This window comes from Glandiceps talaboti, unplaced genomic scaffold (genome assembly GCF_964340395.1).
Source record: "Glandiceps talaboti unplaced genomic scaffold, keGlaTala1.1 scaffold_32, whole genome shotgun sequence".
Lineage (NCBI taxonomy): Eukaryota > Metazoa > Hemichordata > Enteropneusta > Spengelidae > Glandiceps > Glandiceps talaboti.
The window spans coordinates 26,802-50,071 of record NW_027554291.1 but is presented as its reverse complement, the minus strand read 5'-3'; the positions used below and the strand labels follow the sequence as shown (position 1 = coordinate 50,071).

The window sequence follows — 23,270 nt, the reverse complement described above, 5'->3', positions numbered from 1 at the left end:
TTGACGAAACCTCACACTAGTGGTCAGTTGACTAAACCTCAGACTAGTGGTCAGTTGACTTAACCTCACACTAGTGGTCAGTTGACTAAACCTCGGACTAGTGGTCAGTTGACTAAACCTCAGACTAGTGGTCAGTTGACTAAACCTTGGACTAGTGGTCAGTTGACTAAACCTCAGACTAGTGGTCAGTTGACTAAACCTTGGACTAGTGGTCAGTTGACTAAACCTCAGACTAGTGGTCAGTTGACTAAACCTCACACTAGTGGTCAGTTGACTAAACCTCGGACTAGTGGTCAGTTGACTAAACCTTGGACTAGTGGTCAGTTGACTAAACCTCAGACTAGTGGTCAGTTGACTAAACCTCAGACTAGTGGTCAGTTGACTAAACCTCAGACTAGTGGTCAGTTGACTAAACCTCAGACTAGTGGTCAGTTGACTAAACCTCAGAGTAGTGGTCTGAGACGAAACCTCAGACTAGTGGTCAGTTGACTAAACCTCAGACTAGTGGTTAGTTGACTAAACCTCAGAGTAGTGGTCAGTTGACAAAACCAGACTAGTGGTCAGTTGACTAAACTTCAGACTAGTGGTTAGTTGACTAAACCTCAGACTAGTGGTCAGTTGACTGAGACTAGTGGTCTGAGACTAAACCCATCAAAGAGCTGAATCTTCATGATCAAGCTACTGAAATTAATAAGTTTGGAAGATTATGGTTTTTGAATGGTCATCAAACATACCCAAGTGTGATAACAAATTGGCCTATCGGTTCTGAGGATGTCTTCACAAATTAGCATGTCATTGCAAGCAACAGGCCAGTGATTGACCAATACATTTTGACCATGTGGCACTAGCCGCAAACATGTTTCTATCAATTTTGCCACTATGACCTTTGGTTTGGACTGGTGGGAGCAAGTGCAGTTGGCACTGTAACATTGAGGGGCATCTGTCGAGATATTATCTTGTTTGGAACAGACTGGCGAGTAAATTTTACAAGAAAAAAAAAATTTGTCCACAAGACATGAAATCCACTGTTTGCTCAAAGTCCTACACGGTTTCCCTGACCACGGGTGTATCACTATCGTCACTCTGTAAGTTTGATTGTTAGCCACAGTATGTACTAATTGGACATTTTACATCATTTTATTAACAATCAGTGTAGTAACTTTTGTCTGTTGTAGTACATGTGTCAAAAGTGGTACATTTTCATATACTACAATAATTGTGACTCTGCTACTTGGGTGTGCAGCCATATTTTATGCTTGTCAAGTCGATTCATATTTGATCCTAAATTGGGGGCTATAATAACTGTTATATTTTCAACTTGCACAAAGACCTCGAATTTGGTCATCATTCATACACCTTGGCAAGGCAGAGCCAATGTCTGCAGAGCTACTCAGAGGCAGCGATTGACTAATCAGCAAGTGGGAAACCGTTTTGCAGAACCTAAAGTTTCTGAGTAATATAAGTCGTAAACACATCATATCGGCGACAAATTCTTTAATAGTGTTGAAATCAGTGTGCAAGAGAAGCAATGTAAATGGTACTTAAAAGGCCACTGACACATACATTCTAACTAACTGTAAATTCTAACTGTGAAGTAATGTTTATCAATTCATCACAGTCCAAACGAAAGGAAATACTTATTATAAAAGATACCCACAGATTCTAGATATTGAGTCTGACAATACAATAAAACAACATTCAGAGACCTGCAACTTTTAAATATTGGTGTCTTGCAGACAATGCTAGATGTGACATACAAAAGAACAACTAAAAACACATTATAAGTTATGAACAAAATGGTGATGATCCTCAGACATACTGACAGTGATGAGACTATCACACCTGAGAAATAACTATGTTACTCCCCAAAATATTACTTAATTGAGCTAGAAAGTACTCATGAACTAAGGTTGTCGCTACCTGTCATGTGAAAATGTCTTAATATTTCACTCACAAATGGTGATAAAATAAAGAGTGCATCAATGCTAGGGTTATATGATATGTAAACTGTAACCAGGAAGTAGATCCAGAAAACTGTCAAGAGAAATTATTCTTGTTCACTCTTTGGAGAGGCGAGCCCACACATTTACTGAGTGACTTTGCCAAAACATTGTACATAAAATCTCAGAGTATGAACATAATGCTGTTATAATATCAAAAGGCAATAGAACACCACAACAATATCATGATGGTGATTTGTCACAGTATGATCAACTTGCAGGAAGATATGATACATTAGCTTAAACTATAAGACAGTGAACACTATTAAATATATAAAACCCAAGAACTGTGACAATGCACCCAACTATGACATTGATCCTGTCATTGGTTTTCCTACTTCCTACACTGTTACTGATACTGTAACCATACTTGGCCCTATACCAGATGTACAATATCTTTTAACTAGTGAGATCTCTAAATGTTAAACAAAGAGATATATTCAATCACTTCTCAAATTGGTGAAAAAAATGACAACCATTTCATAATTTTGACAGGTGGTGCTGCTGGTGTTTGTAAATCAGTAGTTGTCAGAACATTATATCAAGCGTTATATAGATCTCAACTGAGGACAACACCACAGAATATGTAGAAACTACTCTGTGCACTAACTGGTAAGACTGCTACAAACAACATAAATGGCTGTACAAATCACTTTGCTTTCCAAACACCTGCAAATCAAGGATTTGACTATAAACCTTCAAACAATGACAAACTAAAGTCAATAAGAATCAAACATAGAATCTGTTGTCATCATAGATGAAGTCAGTTTTGTAGCCCATAGACATTTCAATTTCATGAACCTCAGACCAGGAAATCGTGGGTAAGAAAAAAATGTTTAGTCTTTCCATACTACTAATTGGTGATCTATTTCAACTGAAACATGTTATGGATGGTTGGGTTTTCCAAAATTTAGTCATCGTCTTTAATCCACTGCCTCTTTTACTGCACAGTCCAAGATGTGCCATCAAGGTTGTTATGTCAGTGTCACAGAAGAAATAACAGCTCTGCATGGTTTGCGAGAATGGATTAAGTTGGAAGCTATGGTCTGCTAGCAACTAGCATCTATGGCAGGAATGATCCACAATGCATGAATGTAACACACTGAGACAGAAGGATGATCGAACATTTGCACAGTTGTTAAATCGACTACAAGATGGAAACCATGCATCGGATGACATAGATGTACTAATTCACAAAGTTCATCAATATGATAAACCTGTAACATTTATTCCCAGTGAATAGTATATTATATGCACATAATGACCAGCTATTTGTGGAAACAACACAGAAAGTAATTATGTATACCTGTCTTAGACACCGTCAATGGTGACCTAGCAAGGAAGTTAACAGAAAGTTAACCAAATGACCCAAGGAAAACTTGTGATTTTCTATCACAAACATTACAATGTAGTAGCAATTGACAACACAAATATTGGTGTAGATGATGGCACATGTGGTCATATAAAATTATGCAGATTACACACCACGATCAAAAACTACATGAGCAACTGCATCAAGTATGCATGATTTGTTATGGTTGATGGATGTATGAAATTAAATGAAATTTCTAGTTATTCTGAGAATATAGCCTAATTACCGATTATCTATCTTATAAATGCAAATTATTCATTAAAATTACAAATTGCACCAACAGGCTTAAGAGGGTATGTGTGCTATTGCCTGGTTGATGTATGTGCCAAATTATATGGAATTTGAAGCACTCATTCCAAAGATATAGCTTAATTACTGAACATCAGTATTGAAATCAGTAGGGGTATTTGCATACATTTTTTGAATGTATATTCACTTGCCTACCAGATGATGTTGTCATTTGACCAAAATATACTGCCATTTGGTTGTTGCTAAGGGTGTGGTCATGGTTACTAGGGCCAATTGTCAGTCTTTTGGAAAAAAAATCTGCAGAATAACACTTCTAGAATCATCTCACCAAGTTTCAGTCTCATTGACCAAGTACTTGAGGTACAAGTTTTTGACCAAAATTCACATTTTTACACCTAATTTGCATATCACTGATGAGATCATTATATGCTTAATATTTCTTTATCTGTACATCCCCAGATGCATCCCCATTAAATTTCAGCTCAGTAGTTTTCGAATAAAACATTTTTGACCAAAAGAGACATTTTTAGCCCTACTTTGCATATCACTGATGGAATAATAATGTCGTGAACAATTCTTTATCTAAACACCCCTAAGAGTAAGAATGTTTCCACTATCAATCTGCCCAGTAGTTTTTGAGTTTCTGTTTTTTGACCAAAAATCACATTTATTGACCCAAATCACACACCGGTGGCAAGATCATTTTGACAATTTCTCAAAGATAACCATGGAGATGGATAGATAATTGAATAAACATTCAAAAAAATGTATGTAATTTGCCTAGCAACAAGACCACGCCCATAGAAACAACCAAACAATCATATATTGCAAAGATAACAATAGGAATTGATAGACAAATGAATAACCATTCAAAAACATGTATGCAAATATGCCTAGCAACATGACCACGCCCATAGCAACAGCCAAGTGATCACATATATTGCAGAGATAACAGGGATAAATAGACAAATGAATGTATGGCTAATCATTCAGCAAATGAACACCTATACCTAGCATGGATCAGCATATGAGAAAACATTTTTAACCAGATGTAAACTGAATGTCTTCCGTAAGGGCAAAGTTTTGAGATTGTCGTTCCAACAGACAATTGTTGGAATACAACAGAACATATGTAATAAATTTTTTCTCATTGATTGCTATTTGCTCATTGCTGTTAGTGATCTCCTGGCCAACCACAACATGTACTGTGACATTTGTTGAGAATGTAAAAAAAAAAATAGGCGCATCGTCGTACCACTTTAGTCAACATTTCCTGACGAGAAACTAGTTTTTCCTTTTTAGTGGCCTACAAAAATATGCCAATAATTTATTAAGACTAAAAGCTACATCAATAATATTTTCAGGACAAGTGCACTTTGGTATCGCAAATGCATGTATCAAATTATATTGAATTTGAAGTGTGCATTCTTGAGATATAGCCTAATTACCGAAAACCATTAATTATGTAAATTTCTCGTTAATATTCTTGGGATGTTTACCAAAACCTAATCAGTTCTTGTCACTACCCTACAGAACACATGCAATAAATTTCGTTTCAATTGAGCCAGTCATGTTTTAGAAAATGGTGATAAAGTCGCACCACTATAGACGACATTTCCTGATGAGAAACTATTTTTTTCTTTTTTGTGGCCGATCGAAAATATGCCAATAACTTATTGAAACTAAAAGCTACATTAGTAATATTTTCAGGACAGGTGCGCTTTGGTATCGCAAATGTGTGTACCAAGTTATAATGAATTTGAAGCCAGCATTCTTGAGATATAGCCTAATTACCGAAAATCATTAATTACCTAAATTGCTCATTAATATTCACGGGATTTTCACCAAAACCTAATCAAGTCTTGTCATTACCCTACGGAATACGTCTTCAAAATTTTGTTTGAATTGAGCAAGTCGTTATGGAGAAAACGATGACACAGATCCTTGAATGTCAATGACGATCGTGTGTACAATGTACCGAAAATATACCAATATCTTATTAAAACTAAAAGCTACATTAGTAATATTTTCAGGACAGGTGCGCTTTGGTATCGCAAATGTGTGTACCAAGTTATAATGAATTTGAAGCGTGCATTCTTGAGATATAGCCTAATTACCGAAAATCATTAATTATGTAAATTGCTCATTAATATTCACGGGATTTTTACCAAAACCTAATCAAGTCTTGCCATTACCCTACGGAATACATCTTCAAAATCTTGTTTAAGCCGTTATAGAGAAAACGATGACACAGACAGACAGACAGACACACAGACTTCCACCCATAAATATATCTCTTCCTTACGGAAGAAAAAACTGTACAGTTGTGCTACAACGCCATTGGCGCTATTTTTTACTTGAAGTGGCTCACATCCACAGTCACACATACTCGGTAACAGACAATGCACCATATGCCTATAGCATTACTGAACCTCGGTTCAGTTGTCCTATTAAAAGTAACGGCTACATTTATAGCTTTTTCAGAACATGTGATTAGTTATGTTTGAAGTATGTAATCACTTCTAGAAATTATCCTACAGAATATGTGCACCAAATTTCGTTTGAATTGATCCAGCCGTTTTTGAGAAGGAAGACAGACAGACGCATCCCAAGTAAAATATGACCATCCCCTACGGAAAGTACAAATGGCGAGATTTCAAAGCAATACACGCTGTCACCCCGCTGTCACCTGACTCCGTCATCGCACACATAAAATAATGCATACTCTGGAGCCCTGTAAGGAGTACAGTGCCCAGAAGTGACAGTCCGTATATGTGTACGTTTTCATACTCAACCCTTAAATTTCAAGGTCGCCAGAACTCCAACTTCTACACCATCACATCAGTACAGTATAGTCCAGTACAGTGCTCGTGACATCCGGTTTCTCGTTGAATTTCCTCAGTGCTGGATAACTTTACCACGTATACTCCCCAAAGGATTGCGTTGGTGACGGCATACCTAGACTGTACGCGTAACTTCAAGTGACAGCTACATCAACTCGTTAGACAGAACATTGGGCAGTAGAAAGTTTACCCAAAGGACGCAAACTGCTCACTGCACAGCTAGACACATGAGACATAACGGAACGAAGCGAGAATCTAAAGGCGAGGCGCGAGGTTGACTGCGCCACGTCGTATCATGGGAGAGCATTTTGGCGTGGAAATAGAGCTGTGGGGGTCACGGGGTCATAAAGTTATCCAGACTGTGGCATGGAGATGGAGGTATACATGGGACATGTGATATATAAGGTACCGATGCGACTAATCGAGTCCCCTCCTCGTATCGTACTCGCCGTACTAGTTTACATAATTTGTGGTACGCGAAGATCAACTTCGTTTTGCCACTGTTTGCCCCAATTCATTATGGTAGTGGAAACGGTACCGATGGTTACATATTCTTTACTACAAATGGTGTGTGTCTCTGTGTACAAGTTGATTCAATTAATTGCCATATTTGTACTCGTATACTGGCTTCATAATCATAGGTCATGTCAAATGTCTGGACATGTATTTACCATCATGTACATGTGTACAAAAGTACACCACTTTATCTATTTATTTTTTTATTTGATGTTATTGACTACATTATAATTACATAATATTATTCTATCACCCTGCAACACATTACTTTATTACCACAATTGTTGTTTTAGTTGGTAGATAGCAATTTTACTGTCTGAACACAGATTTGTTTAATTTGGGAGTTTTTTTTGGTATTTTATGTTTGATTAGCTTTTTGTGATTGAGATACAGGAAGCTATTTACTACACAGAGTGCAGTGACAATAACTGTACCCAAGACCATGGAGTATACATGCAAGTCCAGACAATGTTCACATAATACTTATAAGTTTTAACCACAATACATACTTCTTGTCTATGAGATACAGAAATAATATCCATATTCAATGTAACAGTGAAGTTGAAAATACAGGAACAGTACATCTACTTTATTAATTTACTAATTCAAGACTCTCGCTTCACTCCTTTGGTTGAATACAACTTTCACTTGTTCTTAGTTTAGCCTGTTGTAAATAGCTTCAAAAGGTACAGACAGTAAAACTATTTCTATATATCTACTAGAACAACTATTTGGGGACGGAAGTGTTGCCAACATAATTTTCATGTTTTATGGAGTATATTGAATCATTACAAATAAATATGGCACAGTGCAGTCTTGTAATTTAATGCTAACACGAATGTTCATTACATAATTATTTATATTTCTATATTATGTACTTTTCCAGACAAATTCATCATCAGCAGAAAATGAACATGATTCAGATGGTGCAGATTACTCCCAAAGTCATGAAGGAAGATGCCGAGGAAGAAGAAGAGGGAGAGGAAGGGGAGTACGAGGGGAAGAGAAGTACCAAGAAGAGTAACACAATCGCGAGATGGTAGAGGTAGAGGCAGGGAGAGGGAGAGGTGTAGGACAAATAAAAAATGTGGGACAACTTGAACAGAGGAATGCAAGACTGTGTGTAAGTACAGTGCAATATAACTTTATTGTATGTCATACATATTACCAAAAAGAACACCATCAAATACTGTTGTCACATTTCATCTTCCACTACTGACTTCCTAGCAGCTTTGATTGATGGAATCAATCCACACAGATAAACTGTGCTATAGAATCATAATCATTTTTAAAACTAAAAGACAAAGTACTATTGACTTACATGTGTTATGATTTATTTGTGCCACTATATATGACACATTTTCTACATGTGAAACAGCTCAGATTTGTGTGTGTGTGTGTGTGTGTGTGTGTAAAGTGGAACAATTCTAAGTGTGATTTTTATTTGCTTTAACTTATCTAGACGGTGATAATGAACATGACCCCAGAAGAGTTACAGGATTTTGCACTTCAGGTGTTGGATCATCAACCAGGGTTGGTGTTCAGTTTGCAACAACCTGTTGTAAACCACCCTGGTGGGTATCATCCACCACCTGAAGGGCAAAATCCTGAATAGTGGGTGTATTTGCAGCCACTGGAGAGAAATGTCCACAGAACAAGAGCATTTAACAGTGCACATCACATTAGAGGTAGGTTTATTGTTTGATCATTTTGAGTTACCTATATATTCCAAGGTCAGTTTATATAGTAATTCCAAATACTGAATTTTAACAAATATGATTTGTACTGTAAAAATACTTCAGAATACACCTTCTTGTTTAGTACTCTTTAATACTCAGTAAAAGTAACCAGATAAGTGTTTTGTAAGGCATTGGTACAAAATGTCATTGTTGCACATCTATAGCTTCTTGTGTCAATGTAATGTAAATTTTCATCCATATAATCAGCCATCTCACATCATTACACTGTTGCAATGAGCATGGTGGTGTTGCTATACTTATATACAGACTTATATTCATAGAATGGATACTTACACACAACAAATATATTTAAAATTGGTATTCAAGTACATGAATGTACTGACATTTACATACATACATACATACATGTATACATACGTACGTACGTACGTACATACGTACATACATACATACATACATACATATTTACATATCGCCACATCAATGCAGAAAGGTTGCATCTGCTTTGCAATTGTATAGGCAGATCCAACCTTACTGCACTGACGTGACGATATATTCACACATTCGTGTACACACACATCCACCATGCCTATATGTGCTAAAAAGCTAATAACCATTCTATAAAGTAATCACAAATAATATGTACAGATATATGACTTTATCCAGTTACTAATAACTATTTGTTTCCTTTCAACACCCATCCCGCCATTGTACCTTACCCCACCCTAAGGTTACACTAGATTCAACACTTCCAGTGTTTGGCATTGGCTCATAGAGGGGTTACACCACTATCACTTTATTGGACCATTATTGGATTGTCTCACTTTATTGGACCAAGTACATTTTATTCCAACATTTTTTTATTTTCCCCCAGGAAATGGACTTCCTCATATTAAACTCGCTAGTGCTATTAAACTGTTGCCGGCACTCAGAGGTATGATCTTCGAGCTATGGGAGAGTAGAACTTAAACAAAGCTAACAGACATCATAGTCTAGAAGTATGTTCACCTTGGTGCAGGCAACAGACATGTTATACAAAGCTGGAGGATTAGAGATAGATATCCTGACCCATTTAATCAATACAATGGTTTCCAGGATGCTCAGCTTGGGTAAGGGTTGGCCTGTATGTCCTTGAACAAGATGTGAACCACAATTGTGCCGCAGTCAACCCAGCTGTATTCACTTCAGATACTAATATCAGCATTCACACTTCAGTAGAGACTGGATGTATTAACTTTAGATAATATGCGTGTTGACACTTCAGTAGACATTCAGTGTATTAAATCTCTTTAGTTTTAGATGGACAGACAGCACAACATGCCTATATCACTACTGAACCATTTCAGTTCAGTTGTACTACAAATTATGTGACAAACATATACACTCTACAGTGTTTGAGATTTGTACCAGGTTTGGTTGAAATTAAGTCTTAGTGTCAGAGTTATGGTTAGCCATGAGAGGTACACATGCACAGGTAGATTGACAGATGGATATGGGTGATTTCTATCATCCCTATTTAATTAGCTATTATCAACAAATGACATATACTTGTACACAGTATGCTGAATATACCATAATGCTCTCTGATTTGTATGCTCAGACATAAGCTCTTTCAATAGGCAAAGTTCAGTGTACAGGGTTTTTTGATCAAATTTTTACTGATTAGGTTCTGAATACTGAATAATTCTTTTGATATCAGTGATAGTTGGTGAAAGGAGAAGGCAATTGTACAGGATCAGATGGAATTCTAGACATGTTATGCAGAGATATTAAACTTGGACAATAATATGACTATTTGACCCTGAAGGTCAAAGTCAAAGTTCAATGTGTCATGAGAAAGCTCGTCATTGATAATATGGGTGAAGACACTTAAATGAGGTCTCTGTGTTAAACTTCAAGCGTTATTGGGCAAAGTGTGATTATTTACGACAAATATGGCCGCCATTTCGCTGTTGTCGTTAGGGTTGTAAAACCAAGTGACGTACATATATGCCCTCTATAACATCTGACATTTGTACCAGGTTTGGCTGAAATTAGCGCATGCATATTGGAGATACAGGTGGATACAGAGGGACGGAGAGACAAACAGAGCCCAACGTAGAAGCCCCATAGGGCTCTGCCCTTTAGGGGCTAACAATCTCAAGAATGTTTTTACATACCCTTGTGCACTTGTGAGTTTTTGATGAAATGGAAAAGACAACATCTGAGCATACAAATCAGAGAGTTGTTGGCTATTCAGTGTACTGTGTTGTAGTGTGTGTGCCTATATCTTAGTTACTTGTCACAATTGTCCACAGATTTACAGTTTTTACAGTTTCTATGTATTACAACATAAACCAATTATTGGTTGTGTTAGTAATTGAGAGGACATTCTTCATCCTCAAGTATACGACTATCTGACACATTATTACTGTCTACATCAACACTTGCTGTTCTATAAAGTCAGGTTTTAGTACCGATGCAAGGTTGGCTGAGATCAATCGAGGATCATTCTGTTCAAGTTCCATTTTCCGATACATTCATTGCGTGTCTGCCAGCCTTCTCTCAATTACTGCTCTTTGCAGTTGTTTTATATGAGGACAGGTTTTATCCACTTTCCGAGGAGACACTATCCGTCTACCACTTTTCTTGTTGAAGAGTGACCTCCACCTGCAATAAGCCTTAAGCCAAAAGTTACAAAGAACATATAAATAAAAACACCAGATGAACTGGAGTATTTTTCACATTACATATTTTAATAATATTCATTTCTTCAGTATTATGATAAGTGAGTTTTGAATAGTTTTTCCAATTCATTTACAACTGCTTTGTGTGTGTGTGTGTGTGTGTCTCCATTTATAACTCAATATGGTGAAAGTGTCTAGCTCTAGTAAATAGCTATCAATATACCAGATATGTAGAGTGGTACAAGTAAATACTGTAATAAGATATTGAAGAGTCAGAATACAGTGTTCCATAATTGCTATGGAGTGGAGAAAGGTGTTACAGTAACACAATGTTATACTTCTTACCTTGTACATATTATATATATATATATAGATATATATAATATATATAAAGTTACAGCAATTATATGATATGGTGTATAGAAAAAGAAGTTCTTAGATCTGAGTGAGATAGCTTCAATTTGACACAGACATGTATTTATTTTTGACAGACTACACAAGTATGTGTACATGTTGAAGTAGTATATAAATAAAGCTATGAGAAAGAACTTTGTTATTTTTGACTCACATGATAAATCCATTCATTTTTCTCCTTACTGGTTTGTTGTAGTTGATGTTATGGGTGAGTGCAGCAAGATGATTTCTAACTCGAGACACTGGTGGTGTGTAGGCAAATCACTTGCCAGCATATTTTAAGTATGTGCACCCTCACCAAACAGGAAAGCTTCCATTAGCTCTAAGAAAGCTGTCAAAGACTACCCTTCGATAGCTATCCAAGGAAGACTTTTGATAGCTATCATCAAGGTGGTGATAACCCTCAGACACAGTAGAGGCAGGTATCTACTTAGCCATCGAGAGCTAGTTAGCCTTCCGATAGCTATACCTTAGCTCTGTGAGAGCACGAATTATTTAAATGAGAAGGCTAACTTAGCCGTCGATAGCTATCATTGATAGCTATCATTGATAGCTATCATTTTATGTAAATGAGGTGGATTGCTCAGCCATTGATAGCTATCATATACCCGTAGATAGCTATTTTCCTATCGATAGCTATCCATTCTTAGGGGGTATTTTACATGACGAGAGATATATAGCTAAGCCTTCCGATAGCTATTCTCAGAACACGAATTAGCCTTCCGATAGCTATTTTCAGAGCATGAACTATGATAAGAGAAGGCTTACTTACCATCTGATAGCTATCACGTACCTGCTGATAGATATTCTGTTCAAGTTATTGTACTTGTCAAAATATCCAACCTTGAGTGTATGAGTGTCTGTCAGTTGCAAGCCAAGTATGCTTCAATAATAAACTGGATAGCAACCACTCTTACCATCAAGATGTAGTAGAGAAATATGCACTAGCAACTTAGTAAATGATTGTTAGCTGGGATCTTTAAATAGCTACAAATACCTTGACTATCAAACAATATTTTCACCAAAATGCACAAAGTTCTGTAAGTAGAAGCCATACAAAAGCATATACCACTGTAAACGAAACAAATTTAAGCGATAATACTATATTTATTTCATTTTAAAAAAAAATCAGATTGGTGCAACACATATCTGATAATAGGAACCATTGAAAATCAGAATCGACGTTGTTTGAAATATAAATGTCAGGAGAGGCAGTATAAGGAACAACAGCTCAATAAGACAATCAAAAGTTACAAATAATGTAATTGGAAATCAATATTGTACCATAGTTCAATAAGTCAGAAGAAGACATTGAAACATTTTCTCAAAATAATGAATGTTACAAAATTGTCACTTATTATCAATATTGAACACAGATCAGTATTTCAAAATTAGGCACTGAAACTCATTGAAAGTTCATATGTCTTCATGAACAATCTCACCAATACGCTAGAATTTTTTTTTTTTTTTTTTTTTTGGGGGGGGGGGTCAATTTTTTTCCTCTTTATATTTACTTTTTTTTTCAATTAAAGCATTTCAGTACCATTCTGAATTACCGACCTCTGCTGGGATTTTTTCATTGAAAGTTTTATTAGGCATCACGTCCAAGTTGTATCTTTAGCTTTTGCAGCAAGGTACACTGAAAGAAAAAGAAAATATATATAATCACTCAAGAGTATGATACTGATGTACACTGTATGTAAGTATACACAAAAGTTTAGAAACTGCTGATACATGTACATGTAGGCACATGGAGTAATTTTGTGGTACATTTTCTTGTACAACTACGCCAAATACATTCCACTTGCTGTTTTAATTTCATGAATTGTATGTGGTACATTTAGGAAATAATTGTTCATTTTGAAAAAATATATTGTAACAAGATCAGTTCACAGATACAAGATTTGCAATATTATTAGAAATTACCTATCATAATTTTATATAAATATATATATAAATATAACATACCTCTGACTGTATCAATATTATGAACAGCTAGGACAGGTAAGTTGTGCCGCTCCTTGCCTCTCCTTAAACCCTGACACCACAGCTATTCATTAGTTCTTGCCTTGTAAAAACAAGGCCAAGAACAGAATTCATGAGCGATCCTGAAATATATTGAAAATACATGCAAGATATATGAAACCTCAGGCAGTAATACACTTTTTAAATCACATCTTAATGTGTCAACACAGACTCTCCCAGAATTCTTCCATAATAAAGGAGGATTCATGTTTAAATTTGAGGTTAAACATATAACTTGTCATCGACAAAACCGTTAATTTCACAAATATATTGAAAATACATGCAAGATATATGAAACCTCAGGCAGTAATACACTTTTTAAATCACATCTTAATGTGTCAACACAGACTCTCCCAGAATTCTTCCATAATAAAGGAGGATTCATGTTTAAATTTGAGGTTAAACATATAACTTGTCATCGACAAAACCGTTAATTTCACAATACACACCAAGATTGTGGTTATACACTCCAACTTTCAGCACAATCTACCTAAATGAGGTGTTGGCATTGAAGTAGTTTGCTCAAAAAATCAACTCTTAATGTTAAATCATTCACATTGTTTACATATAACATGTAAAAGGAGAAGATTCAAAGAATTTCATACTCAACCCCCCAACCCACCCATCTCTACTTGTTTAATGTTCACTGTTTATCAAGAATTATTTTGCTATGATGCAGCAAGATTAACACTGTTAAGGTTTGTTAGAAATTCATCAGTCACTTACAAATGTGTTATTTGTTCCACTCATGTGTATGGTGACCACACAAGTTATTATTAAAATCAACTCACCACGATAATCCTTAGCTTTAGCAGCATTATTTTCTGCATCGAACAGACCAACAGAACTAACTTTTACATCACTATACTCAACAGGGTGTTCTGTTAGAATCACAAGTGGTCTCATGGACTTTGTACCCTGTGGAGATAAACAGACAAAATTATAGTGCCAGTTACAACTCGACATACAATTTGTTCAGTGTCTTCTACAATGAAGTGTTACTTTCATACATGTCAGACTATAATTGATTGTTCTATTCTATTCTAAGCTTAGAGAAAACACAACTAATATTGCACAAAAATATTACATAGGCCATCGTAACACCGTTCCATAAAGAGTGTAAAAACTTAAAGTATTACAATCAATCAATCTTTATTGCGTAACATCATGCTTTAGCGAGCATGGTAAAGCATACAAAGATAAGTAAATAAAATACAGAAAAAGTATGCATTCACTGCCATATTTGACACATCTCAGTCCATGTGTCGGAGTTCTCAGAGTGCATATTTCAAGAGCTAGGATCTAGTGTGCTGTTCATGGCAATCAGTGTAAGGAAATCTCAGAAAAAGTTCAGTAAATTTAGACAGTGACAAAGTAATTCTACATTAAGGCTAAGAAAAAAATAAAGCAGTTAATCATGGATTTCTCGACTGCACAAGGCATGCAATACTGAGTAAATATTACTTACTTGGTCACTTTGGCGAGTGGAACACCACAATCCCGTTGTAAAATTCAGAAATAAACACGTATTTCCCGCTGTTATCGAGTTACTTGACAGGGAATTCACATTTTAAGGTTGTTGCTATAGGCATGTCATTTCCTAAGAGATCTACTTTGGTCAACCAAACTTCCCTCTCTTTACACATGTTACATAAGCTTAACGGTCAATGACCAGTTTGGTTGTTTGTTAAATGTAAACTCCTCTGCTCATCCACCGTACGCATGTTCATTATAATGACAGCCTTCACAGAGAACTTACACCATATTAAAATGATGCCTGTTGCGAATAATTTGGTTTTATGAGCGCAGTGATCAAGCAAAAGCAACACTGATCAAGCGAAACGCATGAATGTCTTCAAGCTTCTACTTCTAGTCCATGGCAAAATGCTGAGACTCTAGAAGATTGCTCTAAAGGGGGGGGGGGGGGGGGGTTACCTTGTAGTTCCATTTTATTTTTATTTTATTTTATTTTATTTTTTTAAGACTAGAAGATTGTTTTACAGGCGTTGGGGGGGGTAGCATGTAGTTCCATTTTATTTATATTTTTTAAAATTTTATTTTAACTTGTTCCATTTTATTTTTATTTTTTAACATTTTTTTAAGATTATAAGATTTTTTATAGGCGGGAGGGTATAGCTTGTAGTTCCTTTTTTATTTTTTTTATTTTTTTGAGAAACACTTACATTACACTAGATGAATCGCAACTCATTAGTCCAATTTATGAAAATACATGGGTTTAAAATTCAAATTCTGTTGGTAATTATTAATAATGACTTCTTTACTGTCATATTGACAAGGCTGGACTTTTGTACAAATTGGTAATTGCACTATAAGTGCCAACAACTCGCAACTTCAAGTTCTATCCAGAGCTTTATATCAGTCAATGTTTCTTCATGCCTCTGTCGATGGCTTGCTTTTTACTTTGCTCACATATGGCTGTTAATATTTCTGATAGCTATTATGTGGATGCCTGTTTTAGCCTTCACAACTTGTTACCTTACCCATCGAAGGCTGTGATAGCTTCGAAGGATAAGGGGGTTTAGCCTTCACATCTTTCTCAATGAGCCTTCAATAGCTGTGATAGCTATCGGAGGCTTAATTTTTACCTTAGCCCTCTGACTTAGCCTTCACAGTCTACCAGTCAATGGCTGTGATAGCTATGAAGGTTTGGGTTAGCCTTCACATCTTGTTCACTTAGCCATCAATGACTGTTCAGCTTAGCCTTCAATAGCTGTGATAGCTATCGAAAGCTTATTTTTCACCAAAATTCAGTTTTGAGAGCTATCGGATAGCTATCCGAGAGCTTATTTAGCCCTCCAGTTTGGTGAGTGGTTCTGGAACATCTCCAATTCACCAGTTACTCTGTAAATGTCAGAAATATACATAGAGTTTTCAGTATATGCATCAATGCAACAATCCTACATTTACATATATTTAGATTCTATGAGCATTAGAGATCAACCATTTTAAAAATAAACAAGCCTTTGTAGAAGACATCACACTCCCTAATGTTCTTACCATTATGGAAGGTAAAGTTCAAAGACAAATAGACAGTAATGAAAATGTCAATCAAAGATTGATGAATGAAGGCAAGATAGCTGCATTACATGACTTGCTCTTCTGCTACTACATGTAAAAATAAAGAAGACTGCAAAAACACTGGATTTACACTTCAATATGTCTAACATTCAATAAAGTGATACATGTACATATATAAATATCAAAAGTGGTGCCTATGTTTCCCTTGTTCTACATTGTTAACAAAATCTACAAGAATTTTACCACACTTGTATACTTGTAAAAGAAAGGAAAAAAAGCTTGGCATCATTTGATTTAAATTTGATACCCCAAAACAAAATGATGCATTTATTCCCTACATAGGCCTACAATGTACCACCTTTTGTCAGGTTTGAATACAGTCTGATACTGGTTGCCATGGAAATTCAGTATTCTCAACTGGATAGGATTTAAATGAAAGGTAATGATTGCCACCTGACAAAACTGCATATCAAGTAGTAATACACATTTTATTTCAATGACAATAACTGACCTTGGCTCTGATTCACTCCCAACAGCTGATATGCTCAAGACTATAGGCATAGTTCACACTTTATTTGAACACGTCACGTGTGTTGTGTTATGTGAAATAGTGACCTGAGTGAATGCCTAAGCCCTTGGGAAGCTATTAGTAATTGGGAAAAATAAGAATAAAAAGTTGGATATTTTCCTTTAGTAAGGGACCGGCCAGTTTCTTCGGCCGGGGGGGGGGGGGGATTTGTAGGTTGGTCACCCTGTTTTTGAAATTGGAGGGGGGGGGGGAGTCATGCTGTTTTGAAAATTGTGGATAGGAGAGGGGGTTGTGTTTTGGATTGTGATGGAAGAAAAAAATCCTTTTTCTACAATGGCATATAGCCTTGTCTAAAATGTGATACATGTAAATATTTGTTCTTATCCCTGTTTCTTACATGAATTCTTTAATATTACTTATTAGTTCAAACATAACTATACAAATACATATACATGTAATACCTAGCTACCACACTAGTTACAGAACATGTCATGCAAATGCTTGGCTGTTTCACAATCAATGCTTCACCTATATTGCACTTTTGGGGCAAAAGTAAACTTGAAGGTTTTGTAATGGTAATCTTCATAGATAATTTATAAAAGAAGTTAATCTAAAATGTTCTACTCATCACTATGAACTTGTCAGAAGGGATTAATACACTTTCTATTTTGGACACTACATGTTATTGACACTACAAATCACCACATCTCATCAGATTCCAGTTTCTATTACATGTATACACTAGGTATGACCACTTAAAGTTCTGTAACATACCGATGACTTTACTATACATGCAATTATTATATTAATGCCCCTATACCAATGTTACGGGGCCATTTTTATGTGACATGGGAAACTCATTTAAAACTTACATTTTATTCGAAGCTTGGAAATATTACCTCAAAGGCTATGAGTAACCTAAACATTGCCCTAATAAAAGCAAAAAACTGCAGGGAGTCAGTGACTTTTTGTCGGCCCGACTTAAGAATCCACCCCCCAACCCCAGGCTGGAGAAACTGATCGGTCCCTAAACTAAAAATGAATAGCAAACTTGAAACGTTTGAAGAATATGATACTTCATTAAGAAAATCGCCCAAGGAATTGGTGCCAGTGATTGTAACAGCCACCTAATTTCTTCTCTACACAATTGACATGTTATAAGCCCCCCCCCCCCCCCCCACACACACAACCACTTGCATAACCTCTGCCATGAAAGAAATGCGCTGTTCATGAACAAGTGTTGTCGCTGCCGCCATGACTGAAGAGATGACCTTGACTGTCCACACACTTGCTTATTATTGCCAGAAAGTGTGTTGTTTCGCAAAATATTAAAGATGGGCGAAAATGAAAAAGTTTTTTAGCACAACTGAACCTAAGTTCAGTAGGCATCTTCCGGCGTCTGTGTGTGTGTGTGTGTGTGTGTGTGTGTGTGTGTGTGTGTGTGTGTGTGTGTGTGTGTGTGTGTAAACGACTTAAAGTCAAAAACCACCAGACCGATTGGCTTGATATTTGGTGGGGACATTACTTATGGTGTTCTAGTGAAAAATTGTTCAAATGAAAATGATCTTGCCATCGGTTTGTGATTCGGGTAAAAAATGTGATTTTTGGTCAAAAAACTTAAACTCAGAAACTACTTGGCAGATTGGTGCGAAATTTTGTGGAAACATTCTTAAGGGGGTGTAAAGTAAGATTGTTCATGACATGATGATTCCATCAGTAATATGCAAATTATGGCTAAAAATGTGTCTTTTTGGTCAAAAGTCAATAATTCCAAAACTACTGTGCAGATTGGGCTGAAATTTAATGGGAATGCATCTTGGGATGTATAGATGAAGAAGTATTAAAGATACAATGATGTCATGAGTGATATGCAAATTAGGTGTAAAAATGTTCATTTTTGGTCAAAAACTTGTATCTCACAAAGTACTTGGTCAGTGACACTGTAACTTGGTGAGCTGTTTCTAGAAGTGTTATTAAGCAGACTTTCTTCAAAATATTTTGACACAATTTGCCCTAGCAACCATGACCATGCCCTTAGCAACAACCAATTGGCAGTATATTTTGGTCAAATGACAACATCATCTGGTAGGCAAGTGAGTAAACATTCAAAAAATGTGTGCAAATATCCCTAGTAACCATGACCACGCCCATAGCAACAGCAAAATGGTCGTGTATTTCACAAAGATAACAGGGATTAATATACAAATGAATAAACATTCAAAAAGTGTATGTAAATTGTAAGTGAACAAAAGCATACAAAAATGTATGCAAAAATATCTAACAACATGACCACACCCATAGCAACTGCCAAATGATAGTGTATATCGCAAAGATAGCAACATGGTTGGATAGGCAACTGGATAGTTATTCGGCAAATGAACACCTATTTTTAGCATGGACTAGCATATGGATAAACATTTTATCTTTACAGTTGTGCTACAACGCCATTGGCGGTATTTTTATTTTGATGTCGGACCCCCTACTAATAAGGTATTTAACGTGTCATACGGTTCCATTTCTTGTATACTTTGGAACATTAATGGTTTGAAAAGTAAATGGGACAATGATGATTTACGTATTTATTTACAACAATATGATTTTATATTTCTAACAGAAACATGGGCTACTGCCAAAGATACCTTTTCGCTGAAAGATTATGAGAGTTACTAGATCTAAAAGAAAACATTTGGGTAGAAATTCTGGTGGAATAAGTATATTTTATCGTTCGAAATACTGTAAGTGTGTAAACATTTGTAAAAGTGTCTCATCAGATGACATTGTCTGGGTTGTTTTCAAATTTGAACACTTGAAATTATGTTTTGGAGTTCTGTACTTTTCACCACAGGGTTCTAGTAGTTATTCTGACCAGCAAAATTTCACTATTCTTGAAGATGAGCTAGCTTTGTATAGTTCTAAATTTCCTAACTTTGACTTTATAATTTGTGGTGATTTTAATGCGCGGACTGCGAATGATCCTGACTATGTCACTGATGATACAAACTATTTTGTTCCACTGGGTGATGATTATTTAATTGATAATGACATTTCTGTTAGAACTTCTAGGGATGAAACAACAAATGCATATGGCCAACTTTTACTTGATTTTTGTAAAAATACTCAGATGAGAATTATAAATGGCAGATTATTTGATGATAGAGATAAGGGATATTTCACATATACCAAGGATACTGGTGGGAGTGTAATAGACTATGTTTTAGCTGATAAGTGTAATTTTGATCTATTCAGTCATTTTTGTGTGTCTGATGAATCAGACCATCACCCAGTACTTTTTGATTTGAAATTTCCATTGGTGACAGAGTCAGGCAACAATAGTAGTACTTTGGACAGTGAAACATCTGCATGTACCAAGTATGCGTGGAGAGATAGCCACAGAGAATCTTTCAACTTATTTTGGGAGAACTCAATTGGGAGACGTCAAATTGATCATTTTCATTTACTTTTGGAAACTGATACTTCTGGGGCTGCTTCTGTGCTTATTGACCTAATCCAACAATCTGCAAAGAGCATGAAGGTTACCCCTAAGACCAGCTTTATCTCTAATAATGGGAATTCTAGGGGTTGCCAGGTTTGATCATGAATGTAGACATCTAAAGTTACTAGTTAGAAAATCTCTAAATTATTTTAGAAATAGTAGGTCTGACAACAACTTGAATAGTTATATTTATTTACGGAATCAATATCACTCTCTATTGAGGGCGAAAAGGCGAGAGTTTTTTGAATCAGAGAAAATGCATCTAGCACTGTTAGCAAGCCAGTCCAATTCTAGAGCCTTTTGGTCAAAAATTAGTCCAAGAAAGGGAGGTATACCTGCCAATATCAAACTAAAAGACTGGGTTACATATTTTTCATCTTTATTTAGTGAACCTGTGGTTCAAGGTGAGGACCCTTCCCATGCTTTTTTAGAAGAAGTAAAACTATTACTAGATATTAACCTAAATATAACTGACACCGATTTTAATACCACCGATTTTGATTTGAACATTCTCGATACTGAGATAACTATGGATGAACTGGATAACTCTATGTCTAGACTAAAAGATAGGAAAGCCCCAGGGTTTGATGGAATAACTCCTACAAATTTAAAAAATGCCCCAAGTACACTCAAGTCATTGATATTACATTTATTTAATAGGATATTTGACAGTGGGTGTTTTCCAGATATTTTAGCTAAAGGTTTAATTATAATGCCCCTACATAAGAAAGGTTCAATTGATTCCGTAAATAATTATAGGGGTAACACTCTCTTACCAACACTAAACAAGGTCTTTAGTGACATAATTTTACATAGACTTACAGTGTGGTCAGAAGTTATTTCCCCTCTAGTTGAAGAACAGGCTGGATTCCGTAAGAAGTGTTCAACAACCGATAATATTTTTATTCTTCGTACCATAATTGACCGTTATTTGCACCTCAGTGGTAGATTATATTGTGCATTCATAGACCTAGAGAAAGCCTTTGAAGTTTGATAGAATCAATCATAGTCTTTTGTTTTATAAATTATTTAAAGCTGGTCTTAGGGGAAAATTATTCAGTGTGTTGCGTTCAATGTATGTAAATGTGACGGCTTGTATTTGATGCCCAGATGGTTTAACTGAGTTTTTCAGGTGTGAACTAGGAGTTCAACAAGGTAGCGTACATTTATCACCCCTATTATTCACTTTATTTATAAATGACCTAGGCAAAGCATGTGAACATGAGTATGCAGGTGTACACATTGCAACCATCAAACTATTCTTTTTACTTTTTGCAGATGATCTTGCTTTATTTAGTACAACTCAAATTGGTCTACAAAGATTATTGAATAATTTGTCCTCATATACAAAGAAATGGAAACTTAAAGTTAACACCTCTAAATCGAAAGTGATAGTATTTAGAAACATGGTACGTTTGGTTTAGATGAAGTTATTTTTGAAGGTATATTGTCATTCATTGCTGTCTGAATTTTATCTGAGAACTGGTTCCAGAGTTCGTCTATATTCAACTGGTTTACTATGTCTTCAGTAAGGCTACTGTTAAGAGCATCGAGTTCATTTGACATCTTGTTAAAGTCGGCTTTATGATATAGGTACACTTTCCGTTTTGGTAACTTGACAATTTTTGGCTTGATAGAAGCATGTAAGACAACAATGTCATGGTCACTTATGCCAGGCTTTATCTGGATGCTGTTTACAAAAGTGGGGTTGTTGGTAAAACACAGGTCTAAGATACTATTTTCTCTGGTTGGTTCTAATACCATCTGTTGCAAATTATTGTTCATGGTGATGTCGATCATAGCTTTGCTGGGTCCAGGGTATCTACCACAGGGTTTGAATGAATTTGAGTGCCAATCAACATCTGGTAAGTTGAAGTCTCCTAGTATCCAGACTGATGCATTTTTTGGTATGACTTCTAATGAGTTTTCTAGAAGACGTACATACTCAGGACCTGTCTTCTGTGAGCGATAGAAAGCGCCTATGAACATTGGTGCAATACCGTTTACATGGATGCTAATCCATTTCATTTCACAGTCAACTTGATCGAGGTGATGTTCGTCTTGGGCAATGAGATTATTTTTAACTGCAACAAATACTCCTCCATGGTAATCATTATTTATTGTCCTGTCTTTGCGGAATACATTGAAGTTTGCAGGAAAGATTTCACCACTATTAATGTCACTATGAAGCCAAGATTCAGTTCCAACAACTATATCTGGGTCTTCTTCCTGTAGGAGGTACTGAAAACCAGCAAGTTTTGCGCGTACACTCTGGCAATTTACATTGATGATTTTGAGGGGATGTATTTTGGATTTTGCCTTACGAGGCTTTGGTTTATTTACTTTGGTCGTCTTTGTAGTTGTGGTTCTATTAGTTGGGCTAGATGTCTTGATTGGGTTTATATTGCTTAGATCTGATGGTAG

The 23,270-nt window shown here is 36.0% G+C and overlaps 2 long non-coding RNA genes across 5 annotated transcripts in view; one reads left to right on the top strand and one right to left on the bottom strand.

Annotated features, from left to right (window-relative positions):
* LOC144453272 (uncharacterized) overlaps window positions 1-6,697 on the bottom strand; it is a 33,399-nt gene extending 26,702 nt beyond the window's left edge. For both annotated transcript variants that reach the window (XR_013482398.1, XR_013482399.1), the window contains exon 1: window positions 6,417-6,697. This is a non-coding gene — a long non-coding RNA (uncharacterized LOC144453272). The remainder of the gene's footprint in view (window positions 1-6,416) is intronic.
* Window positions 2,544-11,685, top strand: LOC144453271 (uncharacterized). Of its 3 annotated transcripts, none has more exons than XR_013482397.1 (4): window positions 2,544-2,612; window positions 7,867-8,103; window positions 8,443-8,668; window positions 9,555-11,685. It is a non-coding gene; the product is annotated as an uncharacterized LOC144453271 (long non-coding RNA). The 3 variants fall into 3 exon arrangements; XR_013482395.1 differs by lacking the exon at window positions 2,544-2,612 and adding an exon at window positions 6,404-6,869; XR_013482396.1 differs by lacking the exon at window positions 2,544-2,612 and adding an exon at window positions 6,972-7,031.
* The last annotated feature ends 11,585 nt before the right edge of the window (window positions 11,686-23,270 follow it).